Source organism: Passer domesticus, chromosome 7 (genome assembly GCF_036417665.1).
Source record: "Passer domesticus isolate bPasDom1 chromosome 7, bPasDom1.hap1, whole genome shotgun sequence".
Lineage (NCBI taxonomy): Eukaryota > Metazoa > Chordata > Aves > Passeriformes > Passeridae > Passer > Passer domesticus.
The window spans coordinates 42,677,544-42,704,353 of record NC_087480.1 but is presented as its reverse complement, the minus strand read 5'-3'; the positions used below and the strand labels follow the sequence as shown (position 1 = coordinate 42,704,353).

The window sequence follows — 26,810 nt, the reverse complement described above, 5'->3', positions numbered from 1 at the left end:
TTCCTATTAGCACGATGCAGACGGTAGCAGCACTTGTAAATCAACATGATGGATTGCTCCAGGAAATGAGATCCTTCTGAGGGCAGCATTAGGCAACTTAGCAAGAACAGAATGGTGTTTGGGTTCAAAGAGACCTTAAAAATCATCCAGTTCAAACCCCCCACCATCGGTAGGGATATTTTCCGCTTGACCAGGGTGCTCCAAGCCCTATCCAAACCTGTCTCAAACATTTCCAGGAATGGGGCATTCACCAATTCCCTGGACAACCTGGTCCAGGGCCTCACCATGCTCACAGTAACAAATTTCTTCTTAATACCTAATTTAAACCTACTCTCTTTCCATTTGAAGCCACTCCCCCTTATCCTGTCCCTACATTCTCTTGTAAAAAGTCTCTCTCCATCTTTCTTGTAGGGTCCCTTCAGATACTGGAAGGATGCCGTACTGGAAGTGACCCCAGAGCTGTCTCTTCTCCAGACTGAACAAGACCAGCTCTCTCAGCCTTTCCCCATAGAAGTGCTCCAGCTAAGATTATGCCTTCCTCTGGGCCTTCTCCAACAGGTCAATGTCCTGTCTGAGCCAAGAACTCCACTGGGGTCTCAGGAGAGTGGAGTAGAGGGGCAGAATTAGCTCCCTAATTTCTGCTGGTATCTCGTACAATTATTTCACACAGTGTTCTACCTGCAGCAGATAACTGCTTTCACAGTAACTACTCTTTCCTTCTTTGCAATGCTTCCAGAAATGCTTGTTTCTTGTTCTGCTCTCTTTGAGACTAGACATGGAAAGCTAAGACTCAAACTACTACCATAGTCTGAAATCAAGGGCTATCACAACTTCAAGATAAGACAGCATACTGTAGATAAGAAGTGCCACTACCCATTTCTGCTTACAAGGACAAAAATGCAGTATTCAGCCTAAAATATATATCAAAAATAATGTGATAGGAATATTTACAAGCTACACAACAAATTTATACAGCTCTAAAAGTCATTATCTTTCATTAACAGTAAAAGGCCCATACAAGTGTTACCTGCAATGCAACATTCTGGTCGTTCCTCCAACAGCATGCCAATATCACAGCATCCACAAGCTAGAAAACTGTAAGGATGAATTAACATCACACACAACAATATGCTATATACAACTCATAAAATTTTATGGAGGAATCAAACTACATAAAGTAGGTTCGAACTTCCTAATGCCTACAACTGCATTACCCTGCTGCTTGTTTCTTTCATTTGTAACTGAAAAGCTGCAGAACGAAAAGAAAGGTGGAGGTGCCAATCTGTACTGCCTTGTGCTGCATTACTCCTTAGCAGAAAGAACATATTGAGCTGCAAAACACATTCAACTGTTTCTTCTGAGGAAGGGTTTTATTGTACTAAAATCCTGACCTATTTTGTGATTAATGGTCTAGTTTTAGCAGAAAAAATGGTTCCAGTCACCTTCACTGTATCTTTAGACATTTTTATATTATTACCTGCATTGCAGTTTTCTGTAAGATCAAAACAAAATAAAGCATCCTTTAAATCCAGTCTATTTATATACAGATGGGGCCTCACACTGAGCATGGCATGAATAGCTTCTAAACTATCCAAGCTGACTGATTAAACTGTAAGTGAACCACTTGATGAAGTGTAGCAACGTAAGGAATCTATCCTGCACACTTCCTTCACTTCAGAAAGGTGTTTCACAAATGCCAGCTTAAAGCCCTTTTCTGAGCTTTGAACTACTTTAACTACTGGCTTTAGTAAACAAACCTAGAAAGTGAGCAACGTGCTTCATTTTCTGCATCTATTTCCTCCACCTCTTCAGTGCTGCATGGTTTCCACCTTGGTTACACAAAAAGCAAGTGCATCAACAGCCTATTATTGACCTGAAGGATTACGTACAGCCCCAAACAAGCACCACTACAAGGTGCCACGGCACTGTGGTTCAAGCCCTTTCACACAGCTGCTCTGCCTGTCTACTAAGTAGCAAGGAAAAACTTACAAGAAAACCCCTTGTGGTTCCCAAAAATATCCCCGACAGCTCCTAGCCACAACAGAACTAATTCCAACAAGTGGGTTTGTCTAGTTGGTTGACTGCTTGGGAGTTTTTTCATCTATTAAAGATTTGCTGATTCACAGATTTAAAGGGATGAAAAGGAAAACCTCTTCACCTTTAGAGAGCATGAAACTTCCTGCTAGACTAAGAACAATTACAGAAAATACATATTACTGAAAGAAGCCAATACTTTTCTTCATGAAACCACATTAAAGACTTCCATCAACAAAGGAATACTTGAGCTTTCAGCATCATGCACTACAAATACCTCTAGGTGATGGGAGTTTTATCTTCTGTAAAGTATGACCTGGTATTTTCTTTCCTTCCAACAGAAACATGTCCTTAATAATAAACAATGTAAAAATATTAGGTACTTATGATTCAATCAAATTTATACCTTGTTTCAATTTGTCATGTACTCCTTTAATTTCAAAAATCAGCTGTAACATTTCCTAACCAACAGAAGCTGTAGTGTCCTCTGCTTTGGAGATATTTTCATTGATTTACTCAATGTAAATAGCATTAACAGACTATAAATGCTTGTCTCTTGGAGTGAAATCTTTATGAATGGTTTTGTAAATGCAATATTTGCAAATGAAAACTTTGAGCTTCATTTTTAAGATATGTTACATTTCTAATAGTTGATAGTTTCAGAAACATCACCATGAATCCTACAAATGTGACTCAGCACTCCAGCATTTCATTATGTCAACCCAAGGCAGCTGGACCAAAATAAAAACACACTGACAAACTGCTGAAGATGGATGCACATATTCCTGTAAGTTTTCTTCAGGTTTCCTGTCTATAAATACACATGGAATTTTATCAAGGGCTGAGGACATGCAAGTTACCATAAACCCAGCTGAAACTGATACTGTGAAAATCAAGATCTGTTTGAAGTAAGGCAGGTTTTACCACTGCTGTTGCCATATTCTCCAAAGAGCCTTCATTAAAAATTAGCTTTCAGCACAAAGAAAGGTTTGTTTACTTCTCTTTTATGATTCCTAGATGAATAAGTTCCCAAGAGCTACCTAACCTCCTAAAAGACTGCATATGTTATTATGGCAAATTTTAATACTCCAGCTACAACTACTGGTTAGAAAGAAGAAAAAAACTAGTTTACCTATACTACAGAAAAACATTCTCCAATGACAAACCTAGGAGGTTTGATGTTGTACAAGGCACTTTTTAAATTGCCTTGGAGGCGAATTTCTGACAGCTTCCATCCTTACAGTCAGTAAGGACAGATTGTTTAAATCTACATTATTTCACTAACCTATTGAAAAAAATGTAAATTTATTCAAAGGATCCAGATTTGTGTCTTCCTTTTCCAGCAAAATATAAGAGTAAGAGGGATTGAAAGATACTTGATAAATAATTTGAGCAATATATAATTGCAAACTAGAATATTCCAGTAAGAAAGCAGCATTATAAATTCCTAAAAGATCAGTATCTTATTTTACCATTCACAGGCCTCAGATAAGCTCCAGAAGGAAACCTGTCCCACAAGATATGGCCACACTCAGCAGTGCAGAGGAAGCATCAGCACATTTATAAAAAGCTTCCAGAAATTTCCTTTATCTTCACAAAGACCATATGTACTGCCAACAAACTTCACAACAGCTGAACATTCATCTGCACCAGAGCTCCCACCTCACTGCACCTGATCCAGCTACATTTGTGGTAACACCCATGGAAACCTGTGTTTTCTTTCTGGAAGGGCACATGCTGCTGTGAAGGGTGAGTGCCACTGTAGACATGGCTCTTCATTAGCTCAGCACAGCCCCAGCGGCTGCTCCTGGCTCCACCCTGCCATGGGCTGTCTGGAGAAAGGCAGGATAACACCTCCACCAGGCACCCATCCTGACTGGGCAGCTGACAGCTTGGGCAAACTGAAAGCCAGAAACAAAAAAACCCTATTTTCTAACAAAAGGAGCACAGCATGGCAGTCAGACCTCACATTTCTTCTTTGGCAGGTACAGAGACACACATAAAAGTTTATTGTATTTTATTAACTGAGAAGTGGAACAACATTACTGTATTTGTTTTTTCAATTTCCTCAAATATTATTAGTAGAATATTCTTGACAATTTAAGGACTTTAAGAGGCAGCATGGCTTGTTGACACTCAGCATGGAACGTTTTATCTTTCACCAGGAAATATTGGCACATTTTACATCACTGTCATGGCCGTATGAACCTGTCTCAATTTACTTGCATCTTTTTGAGTGACTCCAGAACTAAATACATTATTCTATTTTGATTATCAAGGTGACAGATGCAGTGAAAATAATGTCTCTAATGTAGTTTGTCTGCTTTTTTGTTCAACACCAAAAAATGTATTATCCTTCAAATAAAAATCACCTTAGCAGTGTACATTCAACTTAATATGGATCAGTTATATCCATATATCAGTATAATTTTGTAATCATTATACATCATTCCTCCAAATACCTCTTCACTGCACTATCACTTTTAATAATTTAATATTTTCTCCCTGGTCAATGAAACAGATGTTCTAACTACTAGTCTGAAAAACTACTGTTAAGTCTACTAATTTGGGAATTCCCTTTATTCAAAGTCCACCACTTAGCTTAGCACCCTTACATTTTCTTACCTGAATAAGTGCTTACAAGAGTCTGCCATATAAAACATCGTTACCTGTATCAGCCAATCTAAATCACATTAAAAATTATACCAAGTCAACTTGGTGAGATTTATCTTCCATCAAGCCTGTTCAGGAGTTGTTAATTATACTTCCCAATTGCAATTCTATTATTCAAGCCTTTTTTCAATCACTCAATTATTTTGCATGGACTGAAGTAAACACAAAGATCCTAAGTTTTAACAAGTAGAATGAGTGTTAATTTTCTTTTGAAGGAAATAGTTTTCATTTTTCTAAAAAAGAACTAAAAAAATGTCAATTTCCAAGTTCTTCTTAAAGAAATCTTTAGAAAGAAATCTTTGAAAATTAGGGGATTTCCTGAATGTTTTTCCACTTTTCACATCATTTGTTGTGCTCATTCAGTTATTTGCCATACAATGTTTTATGCATAATTTTTTAGTGTATTTACATTCCATGTATTATTAACTACATCATCAATCACAAGAGTGATCCAGATGTGTAATTTAATTCATCCTCACCTGCGTTGTGGTAGTAGTACACATGTATTCTACTTCTATGTAATAGATCATCTTAGTTATTTCAAGTACATTAATTCAACTCAATACCGTTAACAACCTGAACTCATTTAACCAAAACCGTCAAGTCTTAGATATTTTTAATATATTTTTCTTTTTCATAGTCTTACTTTCTGTGATTATTAACTCTTACTTTGTAATTGCTCTACTTTTGTACTGTATTTGGCATGAAGTATTGTTTTCCTCCACTTCTGCCATGTAAGTCTTCCCCAATATGCTAAATACTGAGTCATGAGAGTCATGCCAATGGCTTCAGTGTTGCCCTGCTGGTATTTTTTGTATTGATTGGTTCTTCTCTGAGGCTGCTGAGCAGCAGAATACCCTCTAAACAGAGTCTCCTGTGATAATGTCATAGAAGATGTTAATTGTGTGAACCATGTTTGTTTAATTCACATTTAACTTTACAGCCCTCACTCTAGTCTTGTTTACAGGAAGGAATATGTCAGAATCATTTGGATGGGCTTGAGAATTGTTCTACTCTGTGGCCCTACTGCAGCATTCCTTCTGATAGCTATTTTGCTAAAAGTATCCTGCCTTCTCACTGAGACTGAATTTACATCCCTTGTCCTTCTGCTCCTAAAAAGCATTTCCCTAACCACAAATAAAATCTCCTCTTCTGAACTGCTGATTAGGCTGAAAAGGAGCTAAACTATATTTGACATAATTTTTTGCTTAAGAAGCTTTGATTTTATGCAATGGAATATCTTTACTCTCGGGAATAATTTCCTTGTTAGACCTTTACACATATCTGTTTAAAGATTTGATTCAATCTTAGATGATTTCCTTCTTTGAACAATTTTCCATATTATATTTTAAGACTTTCTTGTGTCAATGAGCATACTTTGTTTGCACAGAATTTCATTAGGTATTAAAAAAAAAGCAAATTCAGAGCCTTTTCCCTCAATGACTTTGCAGTTTCCAACTTACATCTTCAAGCTATTCTCCAAATAGGATCCAGATGTCTCTGTCTGTACATGTTAGTAACATGTGAATATCAAAAGAAGTCAAATCACTATTGATTTACAGCGCAGATAATTAGGGATGAATGTGTAGTAAAGCTTTTTTAATAGAATCCTGTCAATCATTTCCAAGCACTACTTTCTCATTATGTATTTGCTGAAACCATATGATGGAATTCTGCTGGTGACATTTGAGTGATAGTGACTTTGATTTCAAAGGAAATGTTTCAGGTTCATTTCATTACCTTGGAAAAGTAAAAGCAAATTTGCCTTATAAAAAGCAATTACTTCTTAGCTGACCAGTGCACAATAGCAATATAAAAAAAGATTTCTCATTCCACTATTCAAATCCTAAACTAGCAAACTAGTGTTTGATTTTGCTTTAAACCAATTTTACCTTGTTTGAATTGCAAAACCATTTAATCTTCATAAAGTAGGTTATTATAATGGAGATCATATTTTATTGGTACAGTACACCAGCCTGGGACAAACAGAGGTTTTTTGTGGTTTGGGTGGTTTTTGTCTGTTTGCTTGTTTTTATCTTTGGAAGGAATGCTTAAAAGTTTAATATCCACACCCCTGAGATATGCAACATTTTGAAACTCTGTAAAAATACCTGCAATAAAAAGTATTCCAACAACAATACAGAAATACAGGTATCCACATTGTATGTGTCACGTAGCCAACATCATCTCAGATGATAGATAAAATATAATCTCTCTCTTCCCACAATTGTTGTATTCATGACCCAGTCCTATTTGTTGTTGATCCACAATAAGCAGTAGCTGAATTCTTCACTTACATGGTTTCTACCATGAGTTGTCTCAACTGATCCTGTGTTCCCAGGCTTATTAAGCATAATTTGCAATTACTTACATGGCAACAATAGCATAACCTTGGAAGAGAATTCATCATAAAGAACTATAACTGCAACTATTTCAGGTAATTCTAATACCAAAAATTCTCTTATCTCCCACATTTAAACAAAAACTGAGAACATTCTATCTTATGTTACTTACTAGTCATGCCTACCAATTTAGTTACAATTTCCTTGGAGTTGTCAACAGGAGGTTACTGAGCATCATCACAATATTCCTCAGCATCTTCTATTATTAAGTCACATTGAAAAATAAATAGATCGATATGCAATTATAAGCATCAGCAACAAGCATATCATTCAGCAGATCTACACAGTTCGTTAGAAAAAATTGAAAGACAATCACAAGAAGTAGTCATATTTTCTAACCATATTTAAAAAGTGACTAAAATAAAATCTATACTTTTTTGGTAATAAAGCATGTCTAAATGTATAAATCATAGGTAAGAAGCACAATTCCAGGGCTTTTAAAATCTCTCCAATTGAAATAATCTAAAATTAAGATGCATAAATTGAAAATAAAATTAAGTGGAGAAACCATTTAATTGATAGTAATATAAAGTAGAAATCCAAGAAAAATCTTTAGAGAAGAAGCAACATTAAATATTTTAAAAGCAGAGCACTTTCTGTCTCATTTGAGTGCAATGTGTGAACTGATATGTGATAGCAACTGGAAGATTTTGGGAGATAGTCCCAAACTAATCTCTACCTTTAAAAGGTAATGTAGAATGAATGTGCAGCTTTGACTTTAGGAACAGAGAGTAATTTAACACAAGCACACACTCCACGGCCGAGGACTGTACAGAGTTGGAGATTAACTTGTAATTGTTGCACTTGTGAAAAAGGTTAAGGAGAGACTGCACTTGAGCACAAACAATGAAAATATTTCAGGCAGTCCCATGAACCCTCTGAAGTCTCTGTTTTCTGCATGCCTCTTGAGCATGATGCATACAGAGGGGCCACATTAGGACTGAGTTTATGATCTGATAACAGATTGAATTAAGCATTATCTTGAACTTTAAGTGGTGCAATTTGTCTTTGTTACCAAGCTGGAGTAATTTCTTGGCCACAGAGCAACCTTCCTATTAAGAAAAGTTCAGATTATGCTAATACTTTGCTCACAACCAATTATTTTCTCCCTTTGTACACACGTAAACCCAAAATATTCTGGGACAAATAGATATAACAAGGAACTGCAGAACAATGGGGAAAGGGCAAGCAAATAGACTGTGCTAGTGATCATGGAAAACTAACTTCAATTGTGTACCTACATTTGAAAGAGAAATCATCAATGCCATGGCCTTCCAGCAAAGGACTTGAAAGGCTGAAGAATCATCATAAGCACAGACAGAAATAAACATACAAAAATACTTTTTCCTGACAAAAACTACGTCTACACTTCTACTAAAACCTAGACTGAGCTGAAATAGAAAATTTCAGAATTTTTGATAATCAGAAACTGATGAGAAAACATACCTCACAAATGTTTTGTAAACAAAGAGAACTTTTGAACTTGCCTGCTAATAAACCAGCAGTGCAGAACCCAGAATCTGAAGTAAAATTACCAACAACACAGTGTCGTATAAAGAAAAATTGAAAATCCTTCAATTTAAAAGAGCATTATATTGCAAGTCAACAAGTGAGATTTGCACAGAGGTGCAGACAATCCTTTCCACTGAATAACAGACATTACAAGGCCAAGCAGAAATGAATTAACACTGTCCTTGAATCAAGATAAATGTCAAATGAAATTGTGCACCATCCTCGGGAAAAGAAAAAACAAATTATGATTCTCAGATATAAATATTAAACAAGGGGAAGCAGATATTTCTGAAAGAGTGCTCTGTTCAAATCACTGTATAAAACAAAATTAATACTGTGAGATAAAAAGGGATTAAAACCACTTAGCTGCAAAAATATATCAAAGAAATAGTTAACATAATATGCCGGCTACATAAAAAGTGACAAAGATACTTCAAATAGAAAAGTGATTTCATTACTTCATTGAAGGAATTAAATCTCTCCATAAAAATAATCAAATCTTTTTCCACCGTTCTTTAGTCAATGGTATTCCTGTTTCAAATGAATGCCACTGCATTTTACAGATTGTTTTTTGTGAGAAATGTAATAATATATTGATTTTCCAAAATGTTATTGCCCCTTCTTAAACAAAGTGTCAAAATTTTACTAAAACAAAAATAGAAATTTGAGGGGTTTTTTTCTATATTGAAAGATAATTTAATTTGTGCTACATAGCATCTTCCTTCTATTATTTCCCAAGAACAATAGAAAATAACTTTAACTGGGCTATCAGAAAACTCCCAAATATACTGTTGCTTTATCTGTACTATGCCTATGACCACTTTTATCTCATAAATTATTTCTTCATAATGCAAACATTAATTTGAAGCTTTTAATAATTTTGTGAGGAAAAAACCTCAACAAAACACACATCACAGATATGTAAAAAGAAAATAATATAAATGGAAATCAAACTAAGACTTTGTTGTACTAGAGCAGCAGTAAAAGTGATTTCAGCAGTAACAGGAACTCTTTCTCTCAAATTCTTGTTAATAAAGAAGCTTTAAGAGCAATTTCTCTTTAGCAAATATATGTGGTTTTTAGCTATGCAAATCATGGCACTTCCAGCAGTTAAAATGCTGCAATAATGTTGGTTGTCAAAAGAGATGATACCAGATAAAATAAATCAAGGGGGAGAGGTTACAAACACCTAATAAAACTCAAAGATGCCAATGACGACAAATCCTTTGACACGTTAGCACAAGCAGGTCTCTGTAATACTGCAGCTGACATTCTTACCACCAATGGATCAGAGAGGCTACAAATTTCACTGCCTCCCGTGTTCCTTTTCCCTTCTATAATTTCAGCCTGAATTACAAAACATTTTTGTTACCTCTGAGGGAAAAATATAACTCACACAATTTTTAAACATACACGACATCAAAGTGGTTACAGAGATTCCAGGAATCTCAGCATAGTAACAGAGGCACACAATTAAATCCGTATCACAGCACACATAATAACCTACTGCCACTTGAATAGAATCAGATGCTCATTAAAATCTAGAGCTGGAAGTTAAAAGGATGAATTTGGTGAAGTCAAGCTGTCCTCAGGTCTGACACACTTTTTGATGTGACATAGAGGTGACCAAGTCAAATTCAATCAAAGGAAAAAAATGAATAATCAAGTTATTAAAAAAAAATACAAGGAGAAAAAATCACCACAACAGTAAAGATTAAGGTAAAGCACGCCACAAAACTTTTTTTTTTTTTAATTGAATTTAGTGCGTCTGAAAGAGAGTCAGATTGACATCAGCAGAAACCAAACACTTTTGTTCCCAGAACAAGCTCAGTACAATGAGCTTTGGAAATCACAAACTCCTGTCACTGACCAGCCACGCAGCTAAACCCACACCTGGCAGGGCAACCTTCCTGCAGGGATAAAACAGAAATTCATTTTCTGTCTTCATCCTAACCTTGTTCTCTCCTGCAAGACTGTCAGCTAGTGAAACAGCTAGTAGGGGTTGGTATGACCTAGTTTTATAGATATCCATATCACAGAAGAAAAAGACCAGCAGCTGATTTACACAGGATATTAAATAAGCATCAAACCCATTTACAGCCAAAGGCATGAATTTTTGTTATATTTACAAACTGAGAGAACTGCGGGTTCATTCAGTGGCCATTAAATCTTACACACACCTGCATTTTCTGATGCAGTATATGTTACCTGCCGATTTTGGCCTACTTGTGGCCAGATACTTATACAAATCCAAATAACCCCATTGTTTGATGGCATAAGGACACTGTCTCTTGTCTACAATGTGGAAATATCTACCCATAAACTACACATGGCCTGAGCAGTGAGTTTTCCACATTGCAGAGACCCCAGTTTTCTCAGTCCTTCTGCAATTGCAGAGCTGCCCCCTCGCCTTGGCAGCCCAGCAGTAACACTGCTCTCCTTCCCCACTGATTCCAGAGGCATCCCACACACATCCTCACACACCAGCACACGGCCTCAGAAAGCCAGCCTTTTGTCTGTGCCACCTCCCTTGACAAAGGGATAAAATTACACAGTACTATGTCAAAACCTGTGGCAGCAAGATGCAGAAACACAGGTTTTCATCATTATATGATAAACAAAGTGTAGGATCACCCAGAAAAAATCTATTTGGTCCCACAATGCCAGAAGATAATGCCACTCACTCACATGCAGCTAGGTCTCCCTCAGTGTGTTAACCACTGCTTGTGTTGGGTATTACTAGAGCACCTGCTGTCAGTGAAACCGTCTGCCCTGGCAATCATTTGCCAGCATTGTGCTGCTTCAAATGGTCATCATCTCCAGTGACCTAGTGAGAAAATAAAATGCATTTTCTCCTCTTTCTTGGTTCTTCAGACAGAATATCAATGAAATTTGAGAAGAAGTTATATGTGCTTCGGGTCAACGAATCCACTTGCCTCTGAGCAGGCATTACAAGCACTGACAGAAGCAGGATACAAGTAATTAGCAGTCTTGACACAAAAGCCCTGATGGGGCTTTGTTAGCAATATACTGCAGCTTACAAAGGCACGGGGGCTGCCAAGACCCTGCCACATTCCCATTGATGGAAGCAGACTTTAAAAATTTACTAGTCAACATGTGGCTCTTAAACCTTCCAGTATAAACATTTCATTCACAGTTTGCAGCTTTTACTGATTTTGCAAAGAGATCTTACAGAGGCTGCAATCAAAGCAGCACTTGCCAGGAAAACCTAAGTCATTAAGAAGTGTTATATAAACACACGGATCCAGGCTCCAAATATCAGAGATCAGTATTAGCCTCTTATGTAAGCTCTTGAGTATTTTGCAACAAATGCATGATTACCAAACTATGGCAGATTACTGAGTCATAGATACATATCACACACTTATAAACTGTCTTACTTTCCAGACCAGATTATTTTGATTAACCATATTATTACTCATCGATACGCTACAGAACAGATAATTCAAAGTAAAAAGGGACAAACAGGATTTCTTTTCAGCTCATTTTCATTTTGACAAATATTTAAAACAATATCCACCTTCTGCAAACAAATCTTCCATTCTTGCTTCCTGCACTTTTTATTTACTAACATTAAAAATAAATAGTGATTCTAAAATGCAAGGTTTTAACTCTATAAATACTCAGCTCCAAACAGAGAAAGAAAGCAGAAAAAAAGTCTTTTGTAATGTACAAAGTGTTTTAATATCACTTTCCCCCCTCTTTTTTGCAAAGAAAATACTAAGTGAACCTTGCATGAATCCACAGTATTCATGTTATTATTTGTAAAAGTAGGCATCTGAACTTAGAACCTGAATATGTTTAAATCCATTTACTCTTTGTTTTCTTTAACAGTGTACAGACAATTGGCTCAGTTTCTCTTAAGTTTCTGCTGGATATTCATGCTCATTAAGCCTTTTGTGTCTCACACTGTGTAACTAACTCCTTTGCATTTATCTGGCTCTGGTTCAGGACTCCCATGCCCCTCTACAGCTCCAGCTGCAGCTCTCCACAGCAAAGTGCCACTGCCAAAGCAAAAAGCCCAGGGCTTGAGCTGTGTAATAAGGCCCAAAGAGACCCAGACAGCCAAGGAACACTCTCTTACCTTCAGGTCTTTGGGCACTACAAAGGCTCCTTGCCACAGATCTCAGTGTAAAAATTCTGACTTCTTCCCTATCATTCCACACTGAAACATTTGTCTTTTCTCCCAGTAGCCCAGGGCAAGGCAGGAGAGACTGCCTTCAATAGAGAGAGTAGGGCTGGGCAGAAGGGAAAAGCCCCATACAAAACAAATTGTATGCGGGCTTAATTTTTATTATTTCCCCCTGTGTTGCTGTTAATGAAAAGCAAATGTGCACCATCATGAACATTAAGAGGCCTGGGAGATACCACAGCCTTACAGTTACAAAGTGGACAAAATAGTTTTCAGGGTCTAGAAAAGAAACTGCAAAGTACAGCTACAAAGGGGGAACTCACTAAAGTTAAACCTGTTCAAGGTAGCAAGAATGTCAATGAAAGAAACACCCCTACAAATTATTTGCTGCGTAAACAGGTTATGCTTGGGCAAAACAACTCCCCTTGCTCTCTTCTGAGGAAGAACATGTCAAACTCTAGGCTGAGAGCTCTTCCAAACAGTTGACAGCATGAGCAATTCAGATTGTCAGCAGCAGTATGTTTCATGTTACAGCATTTGCAAATATAAAAATTAAATTCATTGCAATAATTTTTAGTGGTGAGCTGAAGGAAAATAATTCATAAAATCAGCCATTGTTTTGCCTGGTATTGACAGTTCTAACAAGCTTTTCTTACTCCTGAGAGGACCAGAGCTCAGAGCATACAAAGCTGACAACACTGGGCACAGACAGATTTGTTTCTGCTCCTGGGTCTGAGCTGTCTGAGGGGTTGCTATCACATCCCCTGAAACACAGAGGCTGTTCATAAGAGGAAGAAGTCCTTAGTTTTAATTGTCACTAAAGGGATTGTAGGAAATTCATGGTCTATCTTGGACTAGAAGCATTGTGAAGGATTACTGGGTTTCAGCTGAAGGGAAAACTGAACAGCAGAATTCAGACAACTTTCTACTCGATTGCAAGAGCAGATTTCACTGCACTCCTGCAATCATCAATTCATATATTAGGATTTCCCTTGGACTCCAAACTATTTGGTGAATAAGATGGATGAAGCTCAGTGAACAAAAGAGTATTTTATTTCATTCTATATCCATTATTCAATGTGATGTTTCAGGTCTTTAATGTCACCTCAAAAACATGCCATTTTACCTCATTTTTAATTCTTCATAAGTTTTTGGGTTTTTTTTTCTGTGAAGTTTTCTGCTGTACCATGTGAATGATCAACAGCCACCAATTAACTTTACATCCTGATGGTAAATTATGTTCCCTTAACTCTCGTGGAGTTAAGGGAACATAACATGGAGAATTAAAGTACAGAGAGTACCTGTTCCCTGTTATGACAGGGTGACACCAATGTGTCATAGAAGCATTCACAGCATTTGAACAAGCCAGTAACAGTTTGTCTATGACACATGTGAATTCACTTTGGACTATTAATCCTGATGCCCAAAGCTAGCTTTGCTCCATTTGCTGGTGTTTTGGTTGTCCTCATAACTCAGTGTCCCCACAAAGGGTTTATACACACTTGAGGAATCTGCTTTAAAGTAGTTCCTTTTTTTCAGAGTATTTGGCATTCCATGGCACCTTGAAAGATGTGATTGATATCACATAATACACTATGTGGCAATTCTGCAAAAACAGCCTTTGGATTCCATAAGGAGAAGTTTAAGGTCTGACCCCTCTCTTGAAGAAAGTAGGGGGACAAAAAAAAGTTACTGAGAGATGACAAGTCATCTAATTCACAGGAACTTAGCTATATAATTATATTAATAATTGAGCAGATTTACTTTAAGCAGATTTCTATTAGTAGGTTAAATTTATCACATGGCTTCACATGACAAAGCAGAGGATTTCCAAGGTGACTTCTAACTGCAGTGGCTTGCCTTTTCACTACAAGATTCTCCAATAGATAAAGAAAACTACCTACATGCAATACCACCCTGATATTTTTCACTATATATCCTCATAATGAATAAAGCAACATACCTTTGAGGGGTGGGAATTTATGTTACTCTCTTAAGATCATGCCATCGTTTCAATGCACAAATAAAGGATTTGCCAAACTCTTATATTAATTTGACTGTGGGCTACCCAAGTCACAAGTCTGCACAGTTAAGACCTCTTTCCAAAAGAAGCCATCATCAGCCTGCTACTAGAATTCTTATAGATCATAAACACTATTTGTAGGGTTTAGTATCGATATAAAGCACACGGCAGCTGTTAGCACTGTGAGATACACAGTGTTGAAATAATGCAGGGCAGAACACAGAAGGGGTAAAAGAAGTGCAAGTTCAGTCTGGGTTTCTTTACCCCAGTCATTGGTCCCTGAATGCCTTTTGGAATGTGTGGCACCCAGTGTAACAATCATAAGAGACAATCCATGGGAAATGGAATCCCAGGCAAGCTCTGACAGAAAGGTGCTGCTTCAAATCATCTAATACTTTAAAAAACCATATACTTTTCCTCTAATAATTTTTCATTTATGAACTAAATCTTAAATACAAAAACATATATTCAGGTCACTCAGGATGATATGGGAATGTTCCCTATATTATGATGAAACAAAGGTGATGACTCACTGTCAGCTTCTGTAAGTACTTTTTAAAATTGGTTCTACTGATTAGAGGGAAAACAAATTTCCTTCAACCATCTGCTTTTCCTTCTATTGAATAAGACAAAACATTTGGCATATATTTGGGATGCATAACTGCATTTATTACAGTTTCATACTTTATTATGCAACCGATTTGTAAAAGTCTCAAAATTATGGAAAATGCTCTGATGTATTCTCCTCTTTTGAAAAGATACAGATTACATATATATGTAGACTACTGCTGCAATTGAATTTCTTTTCCTAATGACAATACAGTGATAAAGGTCAAATTAACTTCCATTCTTGTATGCTTTGTTATTTGTAAAATCATTTTTGTCCTAGGGTTTTCTGAATAATGGTTTGAAAACACTCTTTAAATATTAAACATACCAAAATATTGATGGATTAAATGAAACCTAGTTTTATAATCATAATGCACAGTGTTTAGTGCACAATGTTTTCTTTGAGTGTGTTTAGTACTGGCTTTCAAGAGGATCCCTTGCATTTTAAAATAGACTCAGTTTCATTATCATAGATGTTTCCTCCTTTTGAAAACATTTAGTCATTCAGATATATTTTTTTTAATTTCCTGGATTCTAAACCCCCGGTGGGATAATCCCTTACCAATCCATATGGGGAAGGCATTCTTACAGATCAACAAATCCTACCATTATTTGATTTGATCTAAGAACAACTTAATTGAAACAACACAAAGTCATTAAGAAAGGTTCTTAGGCATATCCTAGTTAATGTAAATGACAGATAGCTTAAAATAATGAAAATTTTGTTATGACCAGTAGGTGACCCCATTCTCATAATAAGTAAATCCTGGATTTTCTTACGTATACAGCACATTCTGGTTGGGCACAGACAATGGTTTTGTAACAAAGAAATGGACTGGTTACAGTGATACTGCATGAAATAAAACACATATCTATGGAGCATGAAAGAATACTACAAAACAGGCACGTGCCATAAGCCAGGCAAAGGATTGAGGCAATGGAAATTCTCTTCTGAGATTTTATGTTGAAGGAGGTTTTTAGATCAATATATCAAAAATAATTATTTTGGGTTGTAAAAATAAAAGCAAGGAAACTGCACTAACTCATCTAGGAAAAAATCCTGTATAAACATGAAGCTTTTATTGCCTTTGCAACTAAAGCAAGTATTTAGCATTCAGCCAGCATAAGAGAGACTTATGACAAAGAAATTAATATGCTACTGAAATATACTCAGGACCACAAAAAAGTCTGTCAGATTCAGAGACCTAATTGTCTCCAAACGTGCAAATATCTTACTAAAGCTACTTCATGTTTTGATTCTTCTGAACAAACTGTTTGTGAAAAAGTAATTTCCTACCTACAAAAAAAGGAATAAAGTTTAGTGCTAGGCTTTGGACAGACAAGGCTCCTAAATTCTCATTATGGACTTCAGGATATTTCTTAGTGGAAGGCAAGTTTTTTGAAGTAGAGGAAAAAAATGAGGTTTTCTAATGCGCTTTAACTTAAATCCTTCAAGGTAGAAGGAATTGCACATTTTTAAGCTTTATTTCAGAAAAAAGAAAAACCCTGCACTTTTAAAGGAGGGAAACCCTATGCCCTGAAAAATCTGCCAGTCAAAAAATCTGGTAGCTGTTCACTCTGAAATACAATGAATCATTTCACTCACAAAACAGTGTCAATACCCATTGCAATTCAATTGTTGTCTTTAAACAGCTTTGTTGACACTTTCTGACAACATTCATACAATTAAGGTTTTCTTCAGGAATGCCTACAGAAGGAGAATTTCAGAATTCTGTTAACAAAAGACCAAAAATACTCATGACCAAAAATACTTGCATAGCCCATAGCATTTGCATACTCAAGGAGGAGTAGAAACAGGATCCCACAGCGTATCCAAGCAACTGCACCTAAGAGGATATGGACCACAGCTACAAATTATCCCTGAATGTCTAGAAATTAAATTCCAGAGTGAGAATTTCATACATTTGAACTGACATATTCAACTCATAAAGTAAAGAAAAACAAGGGCTAAAATAACCAACTTGTTTTCTGTAAATTATCCCCTCTGTCCAGGTACTTTTCTCATATCTGCAAATCCCGCGGTAACACAGGTGAGGTGTTTTGTGAGTCAGAGAAATTGATTGCTGCTCCCAAATAGTGAGTTTTTGTTCTTGAGATAGCAGTTAAGTCTTTCTAATATGCCACAAGCTGGTGTGTTCCATGCATGGAAATGATGAACCCACCCCGCACATCTTCACTGGCAGATTTTCTACAGAACAAGAATAATGCTTACCAGTATTTCCCTGGAATGTCTCCGTCACTAATGAAATCAGTTTGCCATTTATTCTAGTTTATTCTCTGATCTCCTGGGCAAAACCACATCCTTGATGCAGGCCAAAATAACCTGTGCTCAATGTCCAACACAAATATCATACTTGGTATGTATTTCAAAAATATTGTTTATACTTCAAATTACTGAAGTAGTATTATTGTGATTACCTGACCTAGTCCATATGTTTTTAACTGGCATATCATACATACTGTGTTCTTGTAGTCCTCCATGAAATCCAATAGTTACCCTAGAGTAATCCAAAAATTACTATAAAGAAAAACACAGCCAAAGATAGCTTGATTGCTCATCGATTGAAGCAATTGTACTTATTCTAGAGAAACAGTATTTGGCACCAAAATCTGCCAGGCCATCTCCCATGGAGTGTGACTCAGGAAGCAGATCACTTTCTGGGCCTGTTTTTTTTTACTTTTATTTACTCCTCAATTGTTACTGTTCTTTGTTTTCCAATTCACTCATTTAGAATGGGTTAAGGTTTCAAATCACACTATAATCTTTCTGAAAATATATCAGAAAATAAGTTCTTAAAAGAAAAACAGAACTGTGCTCCTAACTCTAGGGCAGACAATGGCACATTTTGTTGACAACACTCACTGAAGTTACTGAAAACAAACTACTGCAAAATTGGAATGGTTCATAATTAGTTTTCCCTTACTCTACGTTATCTTCTCTTCTTTGAAGCAATCCAATTTCTTATTCTGCATCTTTGTTATGCACCCTATATGCCTATTAAAATCAGAGCCTAATTATAGCAGAGGAATAGTTATTCCTCATTGGAGGAAGTGAGAATACAGTCTTGTCAACACTACATTGCTCACACAATGGGAAGTGTACCACGACATTCAAAGCCACTGATTTTATTTTTGTTATCTAGATGAACAAAAAAACAAGTTTCTCATTAAAAATGTACATTGGGTCATGAAAATATGCTGGGTTTAAAAGTTTATATATTCTTTAATAGAAATCACGATCCTGTGAGATCACAGCTGGTTACTGTGAGGATGCTGACAGAGCTGCAAATAGAGGATTATTACTCATGGTGAGGGGGGAAAACTGCAGGGACAGATAAGCTGTAATAAGGGGCAAAAATCCTGTTATTTGTGAAAAAGCTGTAGAAAAAAAAACAAACTTGAAGAAAATAGGGTGCAGGTAATACATACAGACAGAATGGTTTAATCACACTGTTTTCTACAAGGCTCATGCAAACAAAAGAGCATCTGTGTTATGTTAAAACATCTGGGGGTTTAGAGTTAGTGGCAAAGGGTCAAACTCTCACTGTCATGGAAAAAACTCTTACGTTTCAGTTCATCCTGAAGGGTCTCAAGATTTCATGGCAAGAAATCACTTCTCAAGTTCAAAGAAAAATTAATTAGTTTTAAGGCCATGGCCATGTTTAACACTGGGAACAAAATGTAACCATACCTATAATTCAGACTGTAACAGGATTCCTGCAAAAGATACATCTGGACAGATTTACCATTAATTATCTGTCTTATTTCTCTATCTGTATTCACTATTTGTATGTAATCATAAAGGAAATCTTTAAAGGACTAATTTCTATCTTGCTCTATTACAGCCAATGCTTGGAAAAATTCAACAAAATTTTTCTTACCCTCTTTGAGTAGAACAGAGTTATAGATCACCTGCACTGACTCCTGATTATATCATCCAACCCGATGATCCACCGATCTAGAGAGATTGTAAAGGTGGTATTTTAAATTCACTGTCACTTCTGAGCAGATGATTATCACATAGAAGAACCTAAACTTCCCCAAGGGCAATGCAACACATCATCTGCATCCATGCAATGCATCATTTTCCCTAGGGACATAGAGTGATTGATCGATTGATTAACTGAGGTTATCAAACCAGAATATCCACCCTCTGCCTTGTCACATCTCATTTACAACCTGGTTGTTGTCATAGGCAAAGCCATTTTATATAAATCTTTGTTTCAAACACGTATTTTTGTTGTGGATGGGAGAATAAAAGCCAAAAAATATAAATCACAGCAGCAGAATCCCAAGCTAAACCAATGAAAGGAATTTTAGATGTGATTAACTGTGTTCATAGTATCAGTCACAAATTATATGGATAATTATTGTTATTAAAATCAGTGACAGCAGAATGAAGTCACCATTTTCTGGGAATGTGGTAACACAAAAGATCAAACTATACTTCAACAATGTGTTGCAGTTGTGTCCTGCATGGGCACTAACCACGTGCTGTCTCCCCATCAGTGCAGTGTGACCAGCTGAGGTCTTAGTGCACTTCCTTCCTTTTAATAAATGTTCTGAGGCTGAAAGGATCAGTACCAAAAACTATATTGAGAAGCAGCTAAAGAACAAACTTATCTCTGCTCTTTTTCACTTCCCCAGTCCCATTTTCCCAATTTCTTCTTTCTTCTTGGTTTCCTACATCCATCACAATTCACTGCCTCTTGTCCCACTTTTCATAAAAACCCTTACTTAAAAATTTCTTCCATGAAGATGAGAAACAGAAATCCCTTTCAGCACACATTGCTACCATCCATAAACAGTTATTTGTGACAATTACTCAATAAAGATTTCCTTTAGGTCTGTTGTATTTGTGTTTTCTGTTCACACATGATCTTGGCAGTCACACTCACTTTTCATTCAGTAAAACCAGTGAGAAATATTTCCTTGAACTTTTAAGATTGTTCAAGGTTTGACTGCTTTTTTTGTTGAACACAGCAATATCAGAAAAAGGTGGGCCCAAAACTCACTGACTACTGAGAAATTTCTAATGTTGTCAAATCACTTTTACATCAATCTCTGTTTAACTGGGCCTTCCTGCCACACGGTGCCTGAAGAGACTTGAATCTGTTTTTGATAGGTTCAAAAGATCTGTGGGATTTCATGAAGGTGACATTTTTTTATGCACATTGTTTACTTGGAAATATTAACAGCAAATTCCAGTGTCCCATGCACATATTCTAACTATCCTAACAGGCAAAAATAAACAAACCAATTTACACTGAATCCATAAGTTGGGAGTCCTCCCCATGATGAGAGGCTGAGATTCTTTTTAGTGTCTATCAAATACAATCACACTTTTCACACAATTAGGCATGTAAGAGTCAATGTGTGAATTATTACCAGCAGCCTAAAAAGTCTCAATTAGAAAGACAGCCCCTTTCTGTTAGCCATTAGTGGTGAGAGCATCATGGAAAAATGAAATTATTTGAAAGACCAATAAGCATCAAACACAGTCCAGGTATTTTAACATTAGTCAAAGCCCACATAAGTAAACCTAAAATCCAAATTCATCATTACTTTATGTTACATTTGCTGACATGGCAAAGCCCACTTTCATTCAGAAAAAGATGCCAAAATATTTAAGTCTTAAACAACCAAACACTTCACTTTCTTTTCTGAGTCTTTATAAGCAGACATAAACACTACTGGGGCAGAGAACTCTAGTTTTACATTCTCCCAGAATCACCAACCACTTAAAAACAAACTGACAGTTTCCTTTTCCATCTGATAACAGGAAATAGTCCAACACAATAGGCCACATTACAATGTTCTCATCATACAATGATTTTTTAAAAAATAAACATTGCATACAACCAGAACTACCTAAACTGCATCATTGCTCCAGGACAGAATCTGTTCACCTCCCCTTCACCAGCAGAATGTAGTGACCTGAAAGTAGAAATGAAAGTAGCCTGAAAGAAGAACATACTTTATCTTTGAAATTTCCTTTTTCATTCAGGCTCAGAAAATTTAAAAAAAAATAAAATAAACAACCAGAAAAGATGTTCCAGACTATTTTACACAAGCTCCAAGCAATACTATAAGCAAAGAGTCTCTAGAGAGATTAGGATGCTTATACTAACTGTATTTAACACTTTAACATTTTATAAATAAGCCATGGGGCAACTGAATCATCTTGTGAAATTATGGTGCTTAGGAAAAATTCCCAAAAGAATAAACATTTGATTTTGGCAAGTCCTTTACTTGCATTGCCTGAGGCACCAATAGGTTTATTCTTCACATGGCTGGAGTTGGGATTTCTCAATATCCTGTAAAGCTCATGATGCCCTTCAAGAAACAAAAATCAACCTACTCTTCCAAAGTAAATTAGTCTAATGCAAAAAAAAAAAAAAAGAAAAAAAAAAGAGAAAAAAGATGTTTTTCTTCTTCCTTGAAATTGTAGGGAGTAAAATTGGTGGTTCACCCTGTTTAGATTGGGGTAAAAATCCAGGCTATGAGGGAGGGGGTGGCTGAGTGAAAATCCTTATTAACTCACAGACTTGTTTCACCTTTGTGGACAGAAATCCTTTAGGCAATGCAGAGCTTTATCAAGAAAGAGCGTATTAACCAAGGGGAAAGATTAAAACAGAATTATGCAAACAAGATGGCAAACAGTTTCTTTGGAACTAGAAGAAAGAGGTCTCAGAAACAGTAATAAGACAAAACAAGGAACATTAACAAATAAGCATAAAGCTTATTATTACTCACAACTTACAGCCTGTAAGTGTCTGGTGAGGAGAGAATGAGTTAAAGGTATATGGTGGATGAAGGTTTTGGGAATGACCAAGTTGTCTTCATCACCAATCTGGGAACTTGTAATTAAGGGGATCTTTTCCCTGGAAAGATCAAATAAAGGCTTTATTTTTATCACATTCCATTTTGTGAGGGAACAAAATGATCAACAGTTGGGCAGAACAGTTACACAGCTTCTTCACTGACCAGATGAATACCCTGGAGCAAGTAATATCATCTGTGCACTTATCAATAAACAAAATAGTTTACTGCAAGTCCATTGAAGCAGAAGCTGTGCTGTGTGTGCCTGCACAGCAGTCCCACACTGTAATGTGGTTCACCAGTAGCAGTAAAGACAGAACATGTGGGAACTGACTGTGAGCCCAAGGCTTTCAAATCACTCCAGCAGTGAGAGGTCACAATTTTAGCAGATCTCTTTCTTTTTTTTTTTCCCCTACATAACTAAAGAGGTTACAGTTCAAGAGATGCTAAAAGATCCTTTCAGACAGAGCAGTTTGGGAGATTTTGTTTGATTCCAAAATGTTCGTAATACCACAGACTGCTAAAAGGGTATGGAATGTTTCATGTCAGCAGAAGTTTGTCCCTCAGAAATCAGAGTTACTAGAAAAACAAGCAAAGAACTTCAGATGCCTTTTCCCAGCATAAGTCTTTTAATTCTCAGTATCAACAAAAACCACCAATATAAAGAATTTCTGGTCCAGTGCCTGGTTATTTCCCCATCTCCCCCCATCCCTGTTTCAGTAGGGTTGATTCTTCACTTCTCAAGCCAAACTAGGGACAGGGACAAGAAGATAAGAAATGTGCAGTATGGAATGACACTTCTGAGGGCTGGCTTTCAGCTCAAGGAACAGGGCAGAGATGTTTTGAAGCAAACAGGGCTTTTTTTTTACTCCAGTGGGCCAAGAATTCACTCACTGTTTGATTGTCCTTTTAAGAAAGGATCCTCTAAAGAGAAGGATCCCATTAGAAACAGCAGAAACTTAAAATAATTAAAAGCAAGAAAGTACCTTACTATATTAATGAACATGCTAAAGAGTCCTTATGCCAAGTTCAATTGCTTGGGTTTACAAACCAAGAAATTCCATGTTTAGAAACCAAGAAATTCCAACAGATATTCCATGTTTATTTACCTTTTTTATGACAATGGATCTGGTATTAAGTACACAACAGAGAAGATGATCTATAAGAGGTAATAGTATCCCTATGATTCTTCTTCTCAGAATACATTTTAGCTGGAAGAGAACAGAAATAGAAGCAGAGTCACAGATGGGAGATTGTATTTTTCAGAGTCATTTGTCCATGCTGATTTGGAGTCAATTACTTTGTTATGTTGAGGCTCTGGACAGAATTCAGATCTGAGCAAAACATCCCTATCCCACATCCCCTATCTTACTGATTGCTGGAAAAAGATTCAGAGTGGAAATAGCATGACCTAATAAAATCCTTAATGGAATAAGGGAGAAGGACAATATCTGGCAGAACAGAAAAACCTCTGTGAAAATTAAGACAATGGCTGGGGAATGTTTAAACAGTGTATGGCCCTAATGCACAAATAAGCAATCAGTGAAATCAACTAGAACTTAGTCACAAGTAATTACAGAAATGTGTAATACTCAATACAATCTTCTTCTGAGCTTCAGCCACTGCTAACTGGTGAAGAAATTTGAGAAGCTGCCTTTACTTTGGCTTTTGGGGGTTTTTTTGGCCACAGCAGTTACATTCTCAGAATTACTTGGAAAGACAGCTTTTCCACAAATCCCTGGACAGGCATGCTAATGGTCCTCTGGGACTACAGAAATGAAACACCTAACCTCTCTCATTCCATTTTGAATTTTGTTCAAAAATTTCACATGCACACATCTCTCTAAAACTGCCTTCAAATTATCACAGGTCTACATAGTGTGAAGCAGTCACATTTCTCTAACAAACTAACAATCACCTAAGAGTACATCATGAACAATGAGAAGAGAAATGGTTTCATGGCATTTCTACTTGAACCATCAGGAAGAACTATGTGTGCTCAGTGTCTGAAACTTGTCTTCTTTTGAAGAATACAATATAACACTACCTTGTAACTAATAAAGGCAATTCTGTTTGATGAGCTTCTTTCATTCAAAATAAATTAATTTGATATCAAAGCTTACAATGCAATATTTTCCTTTTGGAAAGACTTTCTACTCTTTTCTGGTTCTGTGTTTCCTATTCACAGTTTGAATTAAGTTTTCTTGAACATCTCAGGTCTGTAGACAATTTAATAGGTGAAAAGAGTTAGAGTAGTTGCATTGTTATAGTTTTACTGTCTCCAACTAAAAAATTTTTAGAATTACATTTCTAAAATCTTAGCTCTTTAAAGATGGACTAAGCACTATTACAAATTGTTAATTTGAATAAATGGCTGCAGAAGAACCCTGGGTTAGCAGAGAGCAGTGCAAGTAAATAATGTTCCCACACCTGGCTCAAAGTCTTCCTCCCTACTCACCTCTCACTGCTGCTTGTCAAAGGCAACAACAACAGTAAATAACTTTCCCAAACCAGCTTCTCAGCTTGCCTGAATAGGACAAAACATGCTGGTCCTTACAAGAAAAACACAGTGCAACACATATCACTAACCCACAAGTTTCTGCAGAAGTTCAGGCAGAAGGGGAAAGAGCACCTGGGAAATGTTGGATGGGCTGATACCCTTATTTATGAGGGTGACTCACTCCTATGGAAAGCTCTATATACCCTCATCAAAATCATTCTCTTAAGAAGCACATATAAAATGGAGCTTCAGATGGCTTCCTCAGTGCCTTGAAAAGCACTTTTCCTACATTACTGTTCATTTAAGTGCATCCAGACATGCTGATAACAAACACATTGTGTACATGTTTCAAGTAAATGACACAGCCAGCCCATACATAGCTTGACAATATATCTGTTTCAAGAAGCACTTGGTAAACTGCTGCATTCCCAGAGCATTTGATTGTTACAGACATGCTCCCTGCTTCCTAAAATATTAATAAATGCCACAATTGATATTAAAATGGAACATTACTTGCTTTCTATAGCTGTCCCTGTCAACACTAGTGGTTTTAACATTACAACAAAACTCTTTTAACACTGAGGTAAATGCTTTTCTAATTACATATGCTAGGATTTCCCCTACTAAAACACAAAGTTTAGGATGATTTCTGTTTGCAGGGGTGCCTGAAAATAACCTCTCCTTATTTTTTTTCTTTGGTGGAATGGGTTGCTCTTTGCTAACAATTCGTGAGAGAGTAGCAATTACTACCTATAGGATTTTTTGTTCACCCAAACCCAAAATATCTCTCTTCTGATGCATCACAGATAAACTACTGCTGGGAATCTATTTAAGTATGATTTAAAAAAGGAACTGTAAAAGGAAAAACTGGGAAAACATGGCAGATTGTGCATTTACGGCACTTATAAGATGATCTTATCCTCACTGCAATACAGCCATTACATGGATTATGCCTGAAGTGAGGCAACAAGATCTGTTTCAGAACTGCATTATCTAAAGTACCATAAGGCATTTTCTTCCTTTTACAGCTGGTGATGAAAATGGCTGAAATTAATTTTTCTCTACACATGCACCCAGATAAAGTGTCATTTATCTGCATGTACTCTAATATTCCAAGAAGATGGTAACTGCAGTTTAATATATGATGATATTTTAATCTACATTAAATATTTTAATAAACCTACAGTCTTAAACAGATATGTGGGACAGACAAATCAGCATTTAATCACACAGTAACCCAACAAGGCATTCTGTCTTAAAACACACAGATAGAAAGAGTGGGCTAAGATTTAACCAAGTATGTGTTATATATTAAAAATATCACTAAAATACAAAGCTGGGCTATAATATACAACCTCCAAATGCATCAGATACAGAAAAAATATTTAGTAAAAGATAAGCGTGGAAATAAATGAAACACATTTTTCTAAATATCTGGCATATTGACCCCATTGGTTTTTTTCATAAGTTTATATTTTTAAACTTTATTTTAATAACAGTTAAGAGTATGGATAGTGTTGAAATTAACTTTTTATGGCTATATATTAAAAATGTGAGATCAAATGTAAAATTTTTATGTATTACACACTTGGTGAACAATCAGGTTTAAAATATGGCCCATTGGTTCTGGGCATTTTACGTTCTATAATGTTGAGACAAGAATGGAGTTGAGACATAGGAGTAAGGAATAGACATTCACAGCATTTCAATCTGGTCTCCAAAACTGTAAGAAAGCCATTTCAGCACACAGCACACCATGCTCTAACTCCTCTGAAAACTCTCAAGTCATGAAAGCATTTTACAGTAAGTCTTAGCTGAATAGAGGGAGAAATGAACAATTAGGTGAAACTGTTCAGCACACGGAATGCATTCTGGGGCAGTGGCATTCTGGCTTCTTCCTGAATTTACCTCTACAGTTCTCTCCTGGGGTACCTGAGTGATACAACTCATCCATGATCATGTTTTAGAGATAGGAAAAAGAACTGAATAGAGGTGCTGACTGAAGCAGCATAGCCAGAAAGAGATCGCTATGTAGGAAAAAAAAAAAAGTCCCACCAAAAC

General features: G+C 36.4%; 2 long non-coding RNA genes across 2 annotated transcripts in view; one reads left to right on the top strand and one right to left on the bottom strand.

The window, feature by feature from the left end:
• LOC135304995 (uncharacterized) overlaps positions 1 to 26,810 on the bottom strand; it is a 657,910-nt gene that overhangs the window by 326,227 nt on the left and 304,873 nt on the right. The gene's annotated exons all lie outside the window — the stretch shown is intronic.
• Positions 14,169 to 17,383, top strand: LOC135304135 (uncharacterized). The gene is made up of 3 exons (XR_010365578.1): positions 14,169 to 15,168; positions 15,270 to 15,341; positions 17,098 to 17,383. It is a non-coding gene; the product is annotated as an uncharacterized LOC135304135 (long non-coding RNA).